Raw genomic sequence first — 19,898 nt, 5'->3', positions numbered from 1 at the left:
AGAGGGGCTTTGGGGCAGCCAGACTTGCAATCTGTTTGTTTAATGGCCTGATCTCATAAGTTTCAGTGTCTCTTCAATTACACTCTGCTCCTAAGCCATAGGAATGGAATGAGTCACTAAAGCCAGTGTATTCATAAGGAGAGACATTAGATTCAACCTTTTGATGGAAGAATGTCCAAGAAATTGCAGGTGCTTTTTAAAACCAATGTGCTATGTAGAACAGAACAAATGAGAAAGACCCAAGAAAGCTCAGTTAGTTTAAAGCTCAAATGTTTCAGATGTGTAAGCTGAGGCTCAAAGAGGAAAACTGAGTTGCTCAAACTTTTCACTCAAGGCAACAATTGAGCTGGAAAAAGAAAAACATTCTCTTAGTTCTTAATCTTAGACACTGTGCCTCAGGATTCAGACCATTTTTCTGTACATGATATTATTCCTTAATCACTATTGATTTTTTTATTGGTTAAAATGGCTAGTAAATAATATTATTTATATAGCGTGAAACCATGAAGAGGGTCGGAGCACGCTGCCCCAGATACGGTACCTTGTCATTGTTTTGGTCCATTTGGGCTGTCACAACAAGAAAGCATAGACTAGGTGGCTCATAAACACTTATTTTTCAGAGTTCCAAAGGCTGGGAAGTCCAGATGAAGGCTCCAGCAGATTCGGTGTCTGATAAGAACTGCTTCCTAGACGGTTGCCTTCTCGCTGTGTCCCCACATTTTGGAAGGGGCAAAGGTGCCCTCTGGGGTTTCTTTTATAAGGGCACTTACCCAATTCATGAGGGCTGCATTTTCATGAGTTGATCACCTCCCAAAGCCCACCTGATAACACCATCACAAGAGACACAATGTTTGTGTCCCTTGAAAACTTATATGTTGAAATATTTCAACATATAAGTTTTTTTTCAACATATAAGGGGTTATATTTCAACATATAAGTTTTCAAGGGACACAAACATTGCCATAAAGGAACATTGATTATTTTGAGTTGAGGGCGATTGAGGAACAGCAAAAGCAGGAAGGGCTCTCTGGCCTCCTCTTTTCTACCTATAAGCAGGGCATATATTTCCTATGAGCAAAATGTTCTCCCAGCCCTGGCAGGCAGCTCAGTTAGTTAGAGCCCTGCCCTAATGCACCAAGGTTGAGTGTTTGATCCCCAGTCATGGCACATACAAGAATCAACCAATGAATCAATGAATGCAAAAGTGGAACAGCAAATTTCGCTCTCGCTCGCTCTCCCTCTCAAATCAATATTTTTTTTTTTAAACTGTCCTCCCTCTACCAGGAAGAGGAGAACATTTCTTATCACCTGAGACAAAAGTCAACACTGAGATGACTCTGTACAAGCAAACCTACTAAAATAACCCCTATCTTCCCTTACTTTCCCCCATGTATTTCCTATGCACTTTCCCACAGTTTACCACCCTTAGCTCAGACCCACTTTTCTTTTGTCTTGTCATATCCCCACAACTTATCTTCCTTTGTTGAAATGGTATATGAGCTCTCAGGCCTGTCTATTTCTTTGGGTCTTTATTGCTTATTATGAAGGCCTTTATTACCTTCAATATTAACCTGACATAAAATCTGAATTTTTTCCTGTTACTCTGTTTTTTGCCATTTTAATTCTCAGGTCCAGTTACAGAACCTAAGAGGATAGAGGAAAACCCTTTCCACCATATATAAATTGTAAAAAAATTTAAAAGAATAGAAGCATTTTAAAAACACTTTTCCTACCTCTTCTTCAGTTTTTTTTTGTTTTTTTTGTGTGTTTTTTTGTTGTTGTGTGTTGGTTTTTTTTTGGGGGGGGGTTGTTTGTTTTTGAAAGAGCTTGGCTTGCTTAAACTAAAGTCACAGTGATTTTTCAGCAATGTAAATTTCCAAAAAAATGCCTTATAACTTGAGTGGATCGAACTCTATTGCATTTTTGGCCCCATGAATCAACTGAAATATGGTAATTGAATAAATTTCAATGAATTTGAAAAAAAACATGACCCAATTTGCCTGCTTCATTTTGCTTTCATATGAGTGCCTTCTAATAGGATCAAGGAACTTTAAGACTTATACAACTGACTCGCTAAAGTGGAGAAAGCAAACCAGGAGAGATTCAAAAGATTTGTTTATTCCTCCCCCATTGAGAACCATGACACTGTGGGAAATTAAAAAAAAAAATACAAACTTGTGGTTTAGGTCAAAGAGTGTGCCCAAGGTGGCAGAGCCAGCATTTGGCTCAAGGTCTAACTCCACAGCTTCACTGTTTCATCCCTGCCAGCCTTTCTTCCAGTCACATGGCAGGTACTCTGAACTTCACAATTCCGAATTTTCTCCTTTTCATCAACTTCCTCCGAAAGAATAAACCTGTTTGGCTTGTTCAGTGGGAAACAAACAAACAAACAATAAACAAAGGGCAGAATATTTATGTGAAAAAGATTAATATATATAAAACATAACTGCTTGTTGACAACTGATACATTTCTGGAAGTATCCTGTGAACAAGGATCTGGGCAGTGGAACTAAAGGGACTGGGGATCTGAGGTGGGAAGGGAACTTACTTTTCATTGTGGATTATTTGTACTGTTTGAATTCTTTATTTTGTGCAAATATCTTTTAATTTTATAAAATAGTAAAATTTAAAAAGCAATTGTAGCTGAAACTGGTTTGGCTCAGTGGATAGAGCGTCGGCCTGAGGACTGAAAGGTCCCAGGTTCGATTCTAGTCAAAGGCATGTACCTTGGTTGCGGGCACATCCCCAGTAGGGGTGTGCAAGAGGCAGCTGATCAATGATTCTCTCTCATTGATGTTTCTAACTCTATCCCTTTCTCTTTCTCTCTGTAAAAAATCAATAAAATATATTTAAGAAAAATAAAAAGCAATTGTAGATAAAATTTTTTACATATGTTTCATCGTAATCTAAAAAAGCAATGGAAGGATTCAACATCTAAAAAACTGGATTCATTACAACACCTGACTCTTCCCTCTCATTGGCTACCTTTGGCTGCTTGATTTTATTTCCGTGCCCATTCTCCCTTTTGTAGTAGTGGTTTTGAGGCTCATTCTTTATTTTTCATAGCACTGTTGTCACCTAGCATGACCCCCCTCCAGGCCATTGGCACAGCCTGGTGGAGGGATTTTACCTGATCCCTGCTTTGACACCAACTATGTACATCTACCAACTAGTCCAACTCCTCACCTTGACATAAATTGACTTGAGCCACTTTTCCATGCCCCTCTCCTCTATTCAGGAAGTGATTTCCTGCAGAGCTCCCCCCTTGGGCAGATGTGAGCTATGCCAGCAGGGCCCCAGGCACGAGGCTCCAAACCTAGCTGAGAAACTGCATTTTTCTGTTTAACACATTTTGTTTGAGCAAAGACCCCACAGCAAAACAACATCACTATCATCTTCACCATGATCACCATTGTCAATGTAAGAAAGATCCAAACCTATAGGGAATTTTTATGAGTTTATTTGAGCCAAATTGACAACATGCTGGGGAGCAAGATCTCAAGTGCTCTGGAGAATGATAGTTTTGTAGTGGTCTTTACACATTTAAAATTCAGGGGGAATGTAAGGAAGATGACATAAAGGAGGCAGAAAGCAAGAATAGTTGACAGTGCTATGTGCTCCCTTGGGTGTGGCTACCCCTTTCTCTAAAGAGTGTGAAAAAGAGAATTACTCTGGCATTTCAAAGGTGTTTTGGTTTAGATGCACAAGAAAAATGGTCAGGGCTTGTTTAAGACAAAGATAAACCTTTTTATGGGCCTGGGGGGTGACTACCCACCATGACCTGCCCAGTTAGGTATTTATGATTTATTACAGCATTGCTTTTGCTTCCACAAGTCTCCCTTTTGGTCATAAATCAACCAGAAGAATGCACTGATGACCAGCCCTTAAGTTGGATAGTATGATTTCACAGCACTGGGAAGCCTCATTCCTAGGACTTCTTGGTATCAAAGCTGTCTGGTTGAAATAATGGACCACTGGGGATGGAACAATAGCGTAATTATGGCATGTGAATTGAGGCCCAATTTTCCCAAGAGAGAAAGGTAAGTAAATGGAAAGCAGTCAGGGTTTATGGCCATCATTGAGAATAAACACTCTATCCTGTGAGCTATCATGATCTGAGTTTTGCCATCAGCCTAATTTGTGTGTGTTTTGTATTTTGCATCTAGTATAACATTTATATAAATCATAAACAGAGTATTAATGGTATCTTATGTGAGATCCTCCCTCCCCCCAACTGGTGTGGGGAGTTATGACATTACTGGCATCTGCCACAGAGACATCCTTAAGACATTGAACCACCAGTCAGCGAGTGCCCAAGTGCCCTGGAGCCCACCCCTTCCTGTTCCGCCCTGGGTCCAACTCTTTCCTGTTTCTCCCCCTTAAAAGGCTCCCCCACCCCTCCATGTGCTGCTGTTCTCTGTCTGTGAAATCAGCCTAGTTGGGTCCCTCCTTTCTCCTCTCCCCCCTCCTATAATTCTGATATCTCTACCTCTGTAATGAGTCCCGCTCATTACTGGGAAACAAACTTTCCTTTAATATGCCTTGGTGGTCTTTGACTCATTTCCTGCGCCTCAAACCTTACATCTTATACATGTTCAGTAATCATAAGCAGTTGGTCTATATAGAAAAACCCAAAGATAAGGTGACCAGATCGTCCCGCTTTTGGCGGGACAGTCCCGATTTCAAACAATTTTTCTTGCATCCTGGGGTGTTTTAAAAAAAAAAGTCCTGATTTTGGGGAAGATTGGAAATATTGGACCAAAGAGCAGCATAATTTTAAAATATATATATATATTATTGATTTTTTTTACAGAGAGGAAGGAAGAAGGATAGAAAGTTAGAAACATCGATGAGAGAGAAACATTGATCAGCTGCCTCCTGCACACGCCCTGCTGGGGATGTGCCTGCAACCAAGGTACATGCCCTTGACTGGAATCGAACCCAGGGACCCCTCAGTCCGCAGGCCAAAGCTCTAACCACTGAGCCAAACCAGTTTTGGTGCAAGTATAATTTTTATAATGAATATCGTTAGCTGACAGACAAAGAAAATTAAATAGTTTCTGAATTCACTATCAGTCTGTAAGGACACAGGCCTGGCAACATCTTGGGTAGGTGTCTACTTCTGTTGTCAGTAGCTACTCACCCTTGAGGAGTCTTTGAAGGAGTTGTAGGTGGAGGTGAGTCTCAGAGACAGGGGTGGATGTCCATTCACGGTTAGGGGCCTAAGGTCCCTTTCAATGAGGTTGGAGAATGTCTTATTTTATGTTCCTTCCAATAAACAAAATATCTTGGTGCCAATCAATGACCTTTAAGTTTTTGCCTCCTGGGAGCTCACTGTGAAAGGAAGCAATACTAATTTGTCATTTTCTTGAAATGACTTGATCAAACCTTGACAATAATGTATACAAGCATGTCAAACTCACAGGCCCACCAGCTGCAAGCTTGATATGCTTGCTTCTCCTTATAATATTGTTAGCTCCTGAGTTCCTTCATATAATTTAAGTTCAGCCTTAAAGCACTATGATGTATGAAGGAAAGCAAAAACTGAAAAATGGGGTTTGCCAGGGAGCATTGAAGAACCAAGGGGCCGTCCTGGGTTGCCCATAGTCCTGACATTCATCTACTTTACAACCAATGTTTACCCATATAATCTACGCTAGGAGGTTTTTTGTTGTTGTTGTTTTTTTAATCATTTTAAAAATAATGCTTCCCATGCAATTTAACATAAAAGCAAATCTGTTGTGTTTCAGAGGCCCTCTGGAACACTGCAAAGTTATCCCAAGTTTACTGAGATTTTTAACTTTTAAAATCTCAATTTCTAAGGAAAACTAAGAAGTAAGCAATTGGCATTCTTTTCAGTTCTTTGTAATAAGAAGCCAAATGAAGGTAAATTATGTTCAGCAATTAATGATAATTTTTTTTTTTTTTTTTTAAACCTAGGTAAAATAAAGACATGCCTGTCTTACTTAAACCAACAAATTTAAACTAGCTTTCATTAATTTAGGATTAAATTTAGAGCATGTGGTCTGAAAAGGTTTTCAGTTAGTTTCTAATTTCTGAGAACTTTTAGAATACTCAATCTTTATAAGGGCTTGCCTTTAAATAAATTAATTTTAACTTATTTAATTAATTTTAATAGTACCATCTGGAGGTAGAAAATTATCTCGCATTTACAATACACACACACACACATCTTTTAGCCATGAGAAAAACTCATTAACTTGTTAAACACACACACACACACACACACACACACACCAAAAAAAAAACAAAAAAACAAAAAAACACAGTTGAATTTAAATTTTATTTTGGCATTTGGGATAAGAAGACAAAATTTGCAGTTGTCCCTGACAAGTTCCCCTTTTAAAATAAGGTCAGCTGTTGCTTTTTGTTTGTTTGTTTGTTTTAAATATGGTGTGCTTCAGAAGTTGCATGCCATCCTTATTCGGGGGCCGTGCTGATCTCAGTATCGTCCCAATTTTAGTATAAGTGCTGCTTATATAGGTAGCTGTTTTTAATACCTCAAAGAATTGGGTTGCTGCCTAAACTACATCATAGGTGATCCATTTATCTAAAAATTTTGAAGCTTCAAGAGACCAATTAAGTATGCTTTGCTTTCATTCTGCCTAAATTTATAGCTAACTTTTTCTAATTGTACATGAGAAAGATTAATTTAGAAGTATCAAAGCATCCTCATCTTAGCCATCTTCCTGCATCAATGGACCGCTGACTGTCATGGGGCTTGTTAGCCTTGGAGGCATGACTTGCCATGTTAACTTTAGTTTTCCTTTGCGATCTATAGAGTCTGAACAAACTTCTAGGGAAAAAACAGCCTTTACATGCATGTCTCTGGATGAGCCACATGCTGTGAATCTCCCTAGCTTAGAGGACCACTTCATGTCCTAGAGGAGATTTTCCGCAGGCAGCTCCACACAGATGCTTAATCACCTAAGGATACCTGAGCAGGGGCCAGCAAGACCTTACCAGACACCACTGGAACCCCAATGTCTTCAAAGGCACAGGCCCCTTTCCCAGGAAAAAGCACTTCTGGGTGCCCTGCCCTTCACAAAGAACTCCTTTAGTTTGCATTACCACACTGACACTTCTCAGCACCCATCTCTGGGACTCTCAGCACCCAATCTGCCATTCTGGATTTGGGGACCTGCAGCAACTATCATTGTCCCTTTGGCTATTCAGGTTGGGAAAGCAAGTGTCCTTTCTCTTTTGAAACTAAAGGAGTTCAGTCTCTTGTTTAACCAGCAAAGATTTTGTTCAGACTCTCAGTATGCAGTCTAATAACCCAAAATTAAAAGTAATCATCCATTCTTTCCCTCTCTCTCTCTCTATTTCCCTCTCTTCCATTCGCACTGAAAAACAATGAAAAATAGCAGAAACCGGTTTGGCTCAGTGGATAGAGCATCAGCTTGCAGAATAAAAGGTCCTGGATTCGATTCCAGTCAAGGGCATGTACCTTGGTTGTGGGCACATCCCCAGTGGGGAGTGTGCAGAAGGCGGCTGATCGGTGACTCATCGATGTTTCTAACTCTCTATTCCTCTCTCTTCCTCTCTATAAAAAAATTAATAAAATATATATATTTTTAAAAACAATGAAAAATATATCCTCAGGTGGGATTTAAAAAAAAAAAAAAAAAAGACTTGGGAGAGAGAATACCTGGATTTAAACCCCAGGGCTACTATTTCTCTCTGAGCTTTAGTTTCTTCATCTGTTAAATGGGATAAGACAGTGTCATCTAAAGAGGAAAATCCTTACACAGCCCAGCATGTGTGCATACACAGTCATGTTTTTCTATTATTACCTATAGAGGCCTGGTGCATGAAATTCATGCATGGGAGGGTCCCCTCAGTGCAGCCTAGACCCTCTCCAATCCAGGACCTCTTGAAGGATGTCTGACTGTCCTTGGATCAAGCTGAAACCGGCAGTCAGACATCCCTCTCACAATCCTGGTCCGCTGGCTCCTAACTGCTCACCTGCTTGCCTGATTACCCCTAACTGCCTCTGCCTGCCAGCCTGATCGCCCCCAATTGCTCCCCCACCTTGCTGGCCTGGTTGCCACTCACAGTCCCCCCCACCCCTTGCCAGCCTGGTTGCCCCACGCAGCCTGCTGTTTGAATGTTGCTGTGAGGGGTTGTGACCAATTTGCATATTGCCCTTTTATTAGTATATATTTGCATAGTGCTTTCATTCATTAATCCAACACATATTTATTGTGTGTGTTCTATGTGTCAGACGCTCTTGGAGATGTTGGGGACATAGCAGTTGACAAAACATAGCAAATCCCTGCCTCAGGGAGCTGGCATTCCAGTGTCTGGAAGTGGGAGACAATAAAAACAAAACCACCCAAACACATAAAATATAAACATACCTGATAATGATACAGGCCATGGAAATATAAAGCTTTGCACATAGTAAGTACTCAGATGTTTTGACTGAGTCGTTTTGTCTCCCCAGCTTCCCATTGTCACCACTTTCTTTCTGTTCCAAGATTCCCTTTCCGATGTGATTAAATAATGTCTGAGGCGTCTGAACTCTCAATATGGGCTTTGGGCCCCGGTATGTGTGTGATTGCAAAGGGCAGCGGCGGGGAAGAACCAAGGCCAGTGGTCACGGGACATGTGTACCTCTGACATGGGAAACACCACAGTGTTTTGACGTGAGTTTTCTTCCGGATGATCACACTGTTGTACTCTAAAGTTTGCACTCGTTCGGGATCAATACCTCCGCCCTGTGAAGTTCAGGACAGTAAACAGCTCTCGGGCGCCGCGGGGAGGGGCTGGAGTGACCCGTGTGCGTGCCTGCAGCCGGCTCCTGTCCCAGACCTTCCAGGCAGCTGCTGCAGGGAACTTGCCCTGTGTTTATCTTTTCTCTGCCCCGTCCTAGACACTTTGACGTGGCACCGCAAAACCACGAGAGCCTCAACTTGGAGCTCACAAAGACAACACTGGTGTAAGGCAATCATCTGTTTGTAAATAATCCGAAGACCAATGTCCCGAGGTCAAATGCATGAGACCAGGCCTTGCATAAATCAGAATATGGGAAACTACGGTTTGTTTGTTTGTTTTAAGGAGAAAAAACTTAGGACATAGCCAGCACTGTGATAAATCTAGGGTGTTTTTGTGAGATGTTAAATATGTGGGAGTTGATTTATTACTGCAATATTCCCACATTCAAGCACATTTATTAATTTACACAAATTTTAAACTCTCATACTATATATTCATATTTAATAATTTTAGTATTCCATTATTATGAGGGTTAAAACTCCTCATACACAGATAGTTTGCTACAAACTGGCATGGGATTTGTTTTAATACTGCTTACTTTGTGAGTATCAGTTAACCTTAATTTTATTAAAATTTTAAATTTTTCATTTTTCCAAATATAAAATTTTCCAAAAGAAACATAAAACAAATCCATGAGTTGCTCTATAGGTTATTTACTTCCCAAATAGTCCCCAGCGATTGGTCTCCTTCTCTTCCTGCTCTCCCCATAACTTGTGTAACCAGTAGAAGACGTGACAGCTGAGGCGAGGCCATGGAAGACATGCAGGTCCCCTTTCTCTCTCCTGGACCACTTGCTGTGGGGAGCTAGTCCCCATGCTGTGAGAACACTCAAGCAGCCGGGGAGCAACCAGCACCAGGTGAGCCTCTTGAAGTGGATCTAAGCCTTCAGATGTCTGTGGGCTCCTCCACTCCAGCCTCAAGGGAAACCGAGTCAAAACCACCCAACTAAGCCACTCCCAAGTTCCTAGCACTCAGAAGCTGCATAAAATATTAAATGTTTATTATTGTTTTATGCTCCTAAATTTGAGTAATTGGAATGTGGTAAACTTGGAGGAAGTGGAGTAATAAGAAGGAAATGAATACTGTATATTTCAGTTATATAATTAAAAATAATTTCCTCCCAATTAATACATGACTTTTATTGCATCTTTAAAATATCACAAATAAATGTGAGAAATCTTCCAACATCTTGCTGCTTCTGTAACTGGACAGCTAAAACCTTTTTCATTAGCCTGTTGAACTGTTCCTTTTTCTGACGCATAGATATCACGCAAACATGTTCTGATATCCTTGTGTTTTCAACTATTGTGACTTGATGAATAAAAGTAGCTGAATTTGATACAAATTCAATGTCATTTTCTTCTAAGAATTAACCCATGGGGGTGGAGGGGGGGTGTTGAGATACTGAACAAATACCGCCTAACCTCATTGGAATCCTGCAGATGTATTTCCCCAAGAAATTTCAGATTACAACAAGAGAACTGTTCTCCTGAGTGATGACATTGATGAGGAAGTGAGCACACACTCACCTTGTAAGGGAAGCCCAGTGTAACTCCTTGATCATGTTGACTGCAGAGGGTGCGAAGGTAGTCAGTTCCTTTCTTTTTCCCCACCATTTGTCAACCTTAAGCCTCTTCTCCCCCTCCCCCCACCCCTGAAGCCAGAGTTCTACACTAATGACTGAAGTCCCTTTACAGGGTACCTCTGGAGCCCTTCGTAATAACTGTATGATTCCAACTATATGACATTCTTGAAAAGGTAAAACTATGCAGACAGTAAAAAGGTTTAGGGGAAGGGATGAGTAGGCAGAGCACAGAGAATTTTTAGGATAGTGAAACTATTCTGTATGATACTATGGTGTCAAAGTTCATAGAACATATAACACAGAGAATGAAACCTAATTTAAACTATGGCCTTTAGATAATAATAATGAGTCAATGTCGGTTTGTCAGTTGTAACAAATGTGTCACATTAATACAAAAAGTTAATAACTGAGGAAACAAGATGTGGAGAGGAGGCAGGAAACTACTTTCCAATAAATTTTCCTGTAATCCTAAAACAGCTCTTAAAAATAAAGTCTATAAATTATTTTAAATCAGGCCAGCAGGGGAGGGCAGTTGGAGGTGATCAGGCTGTCAGGGGAGGGCAGTTGGGGTGATCAGGTCGGCAGGTAGAATGGTTAGGGGAAATCAGGCAGCCAGGCAGGCGAGTGGTTAGGAGCCTGCAGTCCCAGATTGTGAGAGGGATCAGGTTTAAACCAGCAGTTGGACATCCCCCAAGGGGTTCCAGATTGGAGAGGGTGCAGGCTGGGGTGAGGGAACACCCTCTCCCCAGTGCATGAAATTCATATACCGGGCCTCTAGATTATAATAATATTATATGCAATAAACATTAATATTTTAAGAATAAAAGGATATTATTAATAACTAGAGTGATATTACCCAAACTGGCCAAAACATGTTTTGCTCAGTGGATATAGAGTGTCTGCCTGCGGACTGAAGGTTCCCAGGTTCGATTCTGGTCAAGAGCATGTTCCTTGGTTGCAGGCACATCCCCAGTACAAGGTGTGCAGGAGGCAGCTGATCGATGTTTCTCTCTTATCATCGATGTTTCTAGCTCTCTATCCCTCTCCCTTCCTTTCTGTAAAAAAATCAATAAGATATATTAAAAATATATTACCCAAACTGTACTAACAAAAGTTGTAGGAAATATTAAAAACCTACAAACAACAGGATTACTTTTATTATATTCTAGAATATTTCCCCCCTCTGGCTCTATTTTTTGTTCATCAATTCTTGTTATCCATATGTTCCACAAATGAGTGAGATCATATGATATTTCTCTTTCTCTAACTGGATTTTTTTGCTTAGCATGATGCTTTTAAAGTCTATTTTGTTGAATATGAGTATTGCTACTCCAGCTTGTTTTTCTTTTCCATTTGCATGGAAATTTTTTTTCCAACCCTTCACTTTCATCCTGTGTGTGTCTTTGTTTTGAGGTAGGTCTCTTGTAGACAGCATATAGTTGGGTCATGTTTATGTATCCATTCAGCTACCCTACACCTTTAGATTGTAGTTTTTAGTCCATTAACACTTGGGTTTATTATTGAGAGGTACTTATTTATAGCCATTTTAATTCTGTATGGCTAGGTTTCTCTCTCTGTTTCTTCTTCTCAGCAATCTCTTACAGCAATCCCTTTAGAATTTCTTGTAATGCTGGCTTGGTGGTGATGAACTCCTTTAGCCTTTTTTTTTTTTTCTTTTTTTTTTTTTTTCTGGGAAGCTCTTTATTTGACCATCTATTTTTAATGATAGCCTTGCTGAATATAGTAATCTTGGTCTCAGATCCTTGATTTCCATTACATTGAGTACTTCATGCCATTCCCTTCTGGCCTATAAAGTTTTTTTTGTTTTGTTTTGTTTTGTTTTGTATGAGAAATCAGGTATCAGCCTTATGGTAACTCCTTTTTAGGTAACAGTTTGCTTTTCTCTTGCTGCTTTTAAGATTCTCTCTTTGTCTTTAATTTTTGGAATTTTAATTATGATGTGTCTGGATGTGGGTCTGTTTGGGTTCTTCTTATTTGGGATTCTCTGTGCCTCCTGAAATTGTGTGACTTTTTCCTTTACCAGGTGAAGGAAGTTTACTAGCATTATTTCTTCAAACACCTTCTCTATTCCTTTCTCAATGGCTGTGTATGGGGTGTAAATTAAAGACTGTGGTCCCATGGAGAGAGGGGACTTGGAGAGGCTGTTGAGGGTGTGGGTCTGGATAGAGAGCTGGCAGCATTCTGGGAGCAGCCTCTGTCACACTGTGCGAGACCTGCTTTTGTTCGTTGTTATTAAAAGGTTACTAAATTTATGCCGAAGCTGGTTTGGCTCAGTGGTAGAGCGTCGGTCTGCAGACTGAAAGGTCCTAGGTTCGATTCCAGTCAAGGGCATGTACATTGGTTGCGGGCACATCCTCGGTAGGGAGTGTGCAAGAGGCAGCTGGTCGATGTTTCTCTCTCATCAACATTTCTAGCTCTCTATCCCTCTCCCTTCCTCTCTGTAGAAAATCAATAAAATATATATTTTAAAAAAAGAAAAGAAAAAAAGAAAAGGCAAGATATAATGCTGACATTCTTTAAAAAACTAAATTTATAGAAACATTTTTAATATTTATAATATTGTATTTATTATGCTGCTATTTCTCAAACTAGTGTTCTGTTTTGGAAGTATTTAAGATACATGATTTTAAAAGGTTCCAAGGTAAAATTGGTTTGGAAAACACTACATATGAACCCATTTTTAATAGTGACGCCATGTGACAAAGCAGTGGCTGCCGTGGTCTCCTTGAGTTCCAGCTCACTCCTCTCTCCAGGCACAGAGGCCCATTTGGACTCTTCATGTGGGTGAAAATCTTATTAAGAAGGAGACACTAGATCTTGGGTAATTGGAACAGTAAAGGAGACGTACTATATTTTGAACCTAAGGTAGACAAGTGAGTCACAAAATAACTGAATGGAGTGAAGTGAGGGTATTGTCCAAAGTGGAGAACTTTATGCTCTAAAGTTAGGGTCCCTTTGAGTCTTCCACATTGGCCTCTCTGGTTCTTAGGGACGGATGGAAGGTGAGCAGAAAAGGAGAGAGAGGGAAAGAGATTCAGAAAGCCTTGAGCTCCCCCTTTAGGTTAAAGCGCACACCTGCTTTAGCAACTGTTACTGGGGAGGACAACAGTGTCCATGATCCAAGAGACTAGGGAAGGGGCTGGGAGTTCATCATGTCCAAACCAGTTTCATAACAATATTAAGACATTGTTTGCCTTTTCACTTGGTGGACATTTGCACAACCCTTGAGAATATGGCTTTTAATATTCTGTGTCACCAACAGGAAGTATGCCTATAGCACTTCTACTACCAAAACCTGATGCTGCCTTGAGGAAAAGCATTTGGGTGGTTGTTGAGTTGCTTTTTCCATGAAACATCATTTTTAGAAAAATGACTGATAAACTATGAACATTCATATTTGGGCATTTAGTAGACATTTTCTTGCAAATTATTGAAGTGAGTCTTTGACTTCAAGTAAAACAATGAAAAGAATGTGTTATTAATGTTCGAATCTAAATTTTTAAGGAAATATTGTAATTTAGGAATGCTTGTTACCTTGAGATCAGCAGGGAAACAAACATTTTTTATAATGGATAATAAAAGTGATGAACTCATTTTCTGAACAACCAATCATGATGTCACAAAATCATGTATGGGTAAGAGATACATGCAAAGTGCAAGATAAACCAACTGTAATGTAACAGAGTCTGAAAAGTTCATTGACAAGTTTTCAGATTCCACATTGTAAATAACTACCTGAAATAAACTTAATCCAGTTGAGTTTCTGTGAAGAATGTTTATAAAAATGTCTATAGTCATCTGAAAAGGCTGTTAAAAAATGCTCCTCCCTTTTCCAACTGTATATCTAGGTGAGGCTGGATTTTCTTCATAACCTTCAGCACATGTCACAACTGACTGAATGTAGAGATTGATATGAGAATAAGCTGTTCTTTAAGCTATTCATTAAAAAGATATACAAGTTATGTAAATCATTACTACCTTTCTGAATAATTCTTCTTTGCTTTAGAGAGTATAGTGCTTTTCCATAAAAGGTTTTTAAAATGTTAACATGTAATTGTTTATTAAAAATTAATAATTGAATAAATAAATATTTTAGATTTTTTTGTATTATATTATATTTATATTATGGTAAATATCAACAGATATAAACCATATCAACAAAAGCTTCTTGGGGTGAGAGGTCTTCAAGATAATAATAGCTGTTAAAACAAAGAGGTCCCAAGACCAAAAACTTTAAGAATTACCTTCCAAGAGGGCAGAGCCACTATGGCTTTAGTTCCTGGGTGAAAGGCAGAGGTTAACTACACTCGAAAACACACTGTGTGGTATATGTAGATAGCCATTTTAATGACTTTCTGTTAATGGCAAGTCAGTGAGTGCACAGGCATTGCTACTAAAATCTGAGGCAGGAAAACCAGCTCTGGATAAAGCATATTCTGACAGCAGGGCCACTTATCTGTCTTTACCCACATTGGGTTCTAGTTTTGGGGGTTGTTTTTGTTTTTGCTTTTTTACTGTAGTAGGCAGAAGGACCCACTGATATAGAGTCCTACTTTTGGGACTTCATGAAGACAACAAAGGGATTCATTAAAAATGGCTGCAATCCCCTCAAACAGGACAGGAGCTACTAGTACATGCAGTAAATGTCTCTACAGTTAACCTGGGAAACTATACTAAGAAACTATAAGAAATTTCCCTGGGATTCTGATTTCAGTGTCCAATTTCTTAATGTGTGTTGCTTTATTATGGCAGAGCATTTAATACTATTTGTAGTAGGCTCCCTTCTTTGCTTAGACGAATGCTCCAAGTTTAAGAGCAGAGCCCTTACCCATAGTGTTCTAGAATCTGTTGCTTCTACACCTGCCAAAGGCCCCTTCCTACTTATTCCCCAGCGAGTGTCCTCTCTTCTTCTGTCTGTCTTCTTGCTCCTCTCTCTTCCCTCCCCCTCCTCCTTCTCCTTTCCTCTCTCCTCATGCCTCTCCTTTGCATTATTGGCCCTGAGGCAGAAGTCAGAGTCTTTACAGTGTACTGAGCTACTTTTGTGGCCTTAGTTCTGTGCTCTGTGGAACTATTAGTGAGCTGGGGTGAAGAAAGGGTTTATCTGGCTCACTCTTTGGTAGGGGAAAAAAACTTCCTGATTTGGGGAAGATGCTGAAAATGGAAACAGGGTCATCATGTCATTTCCTGTTTAATACCATTAAAAGACCCAGTTCCATCCTCTGCAGAGGCTCCAAGGGGATGATTGCCTAACCATATCATATTCAAAATAGCAAGATTATGTAAGCACCAAAGTAAGTAGAAATATTGTGCTTCTTTGTAGTACACATAATTACGGCCCCTCAAGATCAAGAGGCAGCAGCTGGTAGTATGGTCTCTTCAGAAATGACCCCAAAAAAGAGAGAGGAATAAAAAAAGCATTGCTTTTCACTAAGAGGAAACAGCTAGGGAACAAATACAAATATGTGTGTAAACTCTCCTCCCCAGAAGTGAGGTGGACAGGAGTGAGGACAGAGAGAGGAGGTGGGAAAGGTCTTTCTGGAGAACACAGGATGCCTTTTCTTTCTTTTTTATTTGAAGATATGTATTTTTAAACATTGTAATAAAATACATACAATATAATATCTAACATTTTAACTGTTTGAATGTATAGTCCAGTAACATGAGTACATTCACTTGTTGTGCAGTCATCACCAACATCCATCTCCAGAACATTTTTCATCTTGCAAAACCGAACATCCTAAACTTATAACACTATAATTTGAATTTATACCAGCTTAATTCCAATAACATACAAAAATTATCTCCTGTAAAATCCTTACCACTTCCTGTCAATTATGATATCACTAAGTTTCATCTTTATGCATGTGACCAAAACATAAAATAATAAGTTGCTTTTTATACACTAGTCATGCAGAAAACAAAATGTGAAATTATAAACCAAGTTACAGTAATACTGCTTTGTAATTGTCTATATATTTGGATTTACCTTTTTCAGATATCTTTATTTCTTTAAATGGCTTTGAGTTGTTGTCTACTGTCTTACATTTCAATGTGAGGACTCCTTTAGTATTTATTGCAGAACAGGTCTAATGGTAGCAAAATCCCTCAGCTCTTATTTGTCTTAAAATTCTTAATGTCTCCTTTTTTTTTTTTTTTTTTTTTTTACTTCTTACAAGTTGGATTTTTAAAAATTAAATTATTATCTGTGTACATATTTTACCATTGCCCCGCCCCTCCCATACATATCCTCCTTCCCCAGAGTTTTGTGTCCATTGGTTGTACCTATATGCATGTATACAAGTCCTTCAGTTGATCTATTATCTCCCCTAGATCTCCCTCTCCTCCCCGCTGTAATTTGATAGTCTGCTTGTTGCTTTACTGTCTCTATGTCTATCTTTTGGTTCATCAGTTTATAATGTTCTTTATTATCCATAAATGAATGAGGTCATCTGGTGTTTCTCTTTCATTGATTGGCTTATTTCACTCAGCATGATGTTCTCCAATTCCATCCAGGTTGCTGCAAATGATGAGAATTCTTTCTTTTTTATGGCAGTATAGTATTCCATTGTGTAGATGTACCATGGTTTTTGGATCCAATCATCTGCTGACGGGCACCTAGGCTGTTTCCAAATTCCGGCTATTGTAGATTGTGCTGCTATGAACATAGGGGTGCATATATCCTTTCTGATTGGTGTTTCTAGTTACTTGGGATATAATCCTAGGAGTGGGATTACTGGGTCAAATGGGAGTTCCATTTTTCAGTTTTTTGAGGAAACTCCACACTGTTCTCCTCAGTGGTTGCACCAGTCTGCATTCCTACCAGCAGTGCACGAGGGTTCCTTTTTCTCCACAACCTCGCCAACACTTGTCGTTTGTTGATTTGTTGATGTTGGCCATTCTGACAGGTGTGAGATGGTACCGCATTGTTGTTTTGATTTGCATTTCTCAGATAATTAGTGACTTTGAGCATGTTTTCATGTGCCTCTTGGCCTTCCTTCTGTCTTCTTTTGAAAATATTCTATTTAGGTCCATTGCCCATTTTTTAATTGGATCATTCATTTTCCTTTTATTAAGTTGTATAAGCTGTCTATAGATGTTGGAGATTAAACCTTTATCAGTGATAACATTTGCAAATATGTTCTCCCATAAAGTGGGCTTTCTTGTTATTTTGTTGATGGTTTCTTTTGCTGTAAAAAAAGCTTTTTATTTTGATGTAGTCCCATTTGTTTATTTTCTCTTTAGCTTCCATTGCCCTAGGGGCAATATCAGTGAAGAAGTTCTTTTGGCATATGTCTGAGATTTTGATGCCTGTGGATGCCTCTAGTATTTTGATGGTTTCCCGTCTTATGTTTAAGTCCTGTATCCATTTTGAGTTTATTTTTGTGTATGGTGTAAGTTGGTGATCTAGTTTCATTCTTTTGCATATGTCTGTCCAATTTTCCCAACACTATTTATTGAAGAGACTATCTTGACTCCATTGTATGTTCGTGCCTCCTTTGTCAAATATTAATTGAGCATAGTGATTTGGGTTGATATCTAGTTTCTCGATTCTATTCCATTGATCTATATGTCTGTTCTTGTGCCAGTACCAGGCTGTTTTGAGAACAGTGGCTTTGAATTACAGCTTGAAGTCTGGTATTGAGATCCCTCCTACTTTACCCTTCTTTCTCAGGATTGCTGTGGCTATTCGGGGTCTTGTATTGTTCCAAATGAACTTTTGGAGAGTTCTTTCTAGGTCAGTGAAATACGCTGTTGGTATTTTGATGGGGAGTGCATTGAACCTAAAATTGCTTTAGGAAGTATGAACATTTTAATGATGTTGATTCTACCAATCCATGAACATGGTATGTTCTTCCATCTGTTTACATCTTCCTTATCTCTTTTTTAAGTGTCATGTAGTTTTCCACATATAGGTCCTTTACTTCCTTAGTTAAGTTTATCCCTAGGTATCTTAATTTTTTTGGTGTGATGGTAAATGGAATTGCATTTTTAGTCTCTGTTTCTGTAAGTTCACTGTTGGTGTATAGAAATGCCATATATTTCTTGGCATTAATTTTGTATCCTGCTACATTGCCAATTTCATTTATTAAGTCAATTCGTTTTTTAATGGAGTCTTTTGGGTTTTTGATGTACAATATCATGTCATCTGCAAATAAAGATAACTTTACTTCTTCTTTTCCAATTTGCATGCTTTTTATTTCCTCTTCTTGTCTAATTGCAATGGCTAATACTTCCAGTACTACCCTGTTTCCCCAAAAATAAGACAGTGTCTTATATTAATTTTTTCTCCCAAAGTTGTGCTAGGTCTTATTTTCAGGGGATGTGTTATCTTTCCATGTGCTAGGTCTTATTTTCAGAGAATGTCTTATTTTCAGGGAAACACGGTATGTCAAACAGGAGTGGCGAGAGTGGGCATCCCTGTCTTGTTCCTGTTCTTAGAGGGAATGCTTTTAGTTTTTGCCCATTGAGTATGATGTTCGCTGTGGGTTTATCATATATAGCTTTTATTATGTTGAGGTATGATCCTTGTACTTCCACCTTGTTGAAAGATTTTATCAGGAAAGGGAGTTGGATTTTATGAAATGCTTTTTCTGCATCAATTGATATGACTATATGATTTTTATCTTTCAATTTATGTGATGTATCACGTTTATTGATTTGCGGATATTGTACCATCCTTGCATTCTCGGAATAAATCCTACTTGGTCATGGTTTATGATCTTTGTGATGTTCTGCTGGAGCCGATTTGCTAGAATTTTGTTGAGGATTTTGGTATCTATGTGCATGAGGGATATTGGCCTGTAATTCTCTTTCATTAAGTTGTCTTCATCTAGTTTTGGAATTAGGGTGATGCTGGCTTCATAGAAGGAGTTTGGAAGTGTTCCTTCCTCTTGAATTTTTTGGAATAGTCTGAGGAGGATAGGTTTTAGTTCTTCCTTGAATGTTTGGTAAAACTCTCCTGTGAAGTCATCTGGCCCTGGGCTTTTGTTTGCTGGAAGCTTTTTGATGACTGTTTCAATTTCTTCCCAAGTCACTGGTCTATTGAAGTTTTTAGATTCTTCCTGATTGAGTTTTGGAAAGTTGTATTTCTCTAGGAGTATGTCCATTTCCTCCAGGTTGTTCAGTTTGTTGGAATAGAGTTGTTTGTAGTATTTTGTAACAATCCTTTGTATTTCGGTGGGGTCTGTTGTTATTTCACCTCTTTCATTTCTGATTTTGTTTATTTGACTCCTCTCTCTTTGTTTCTTGGTTAGCCTGGCTAGAGGTTCATCAATCTTGTTTATCCTTTCAAAGAACCAGCTCTTGGTTTTATTGATCTTATGTATTGTTTCTTTGGTCTCTATGTCATTTATCTCCGCTCTGATTTTTATTATTTCTTTCCTTCTGCTTACACTGGGCCTTTCTTGTTGCTCTTTTTCTAACTCTTTGAGTTGTTTAGTTAGATAATTTGTTACCATTTTTTCTTGTTTTTTTCAATAGGCTTGTAGGG

At 39.0% G+C, this 19,898-nt stretch overlaps 1 non-coding gene across 1 annotated transcript; it reads right to left on the bottom strand.

Annotated features, from left to right (window-relative positions):
• Nucleotides 1-6,405: 6,405 nt before the first annotated feature.
• On the bottom strand, nucleotides 6,406-6,509 carry LOC118725057. Its single transcript, XR_004989809.1, has one exon. It is a non-coding gene; the product is annotated as a U6 spliceosomal RNA (small nuclear RNA).
• Between the last annotated feature and the right edge of the window lie 13,389 nt (nucleotides 6,510-19,898).

Source organism: Pipistrellus kuhlii, unplaced genomic scaffold, assembly GCF_014108245.1.
Source record: "Pipistrellus kuhlii isolate mPipKuh1 unplaced genomic scaffold, mPipKuh1.p scaffold_m20_p_2, whole genome shotgun sequence".
NCBI lineage: Eukaryota > Metazoa > Chordata > Mammalia > Chiroptera > Vespertilionidae > Pipistrellus > Pipistrellus kuhlii.
Note: the sequence above shows the minus strand (reverse complement) of the source record. Positions and strands in the feature narration are given on the sequence as shown.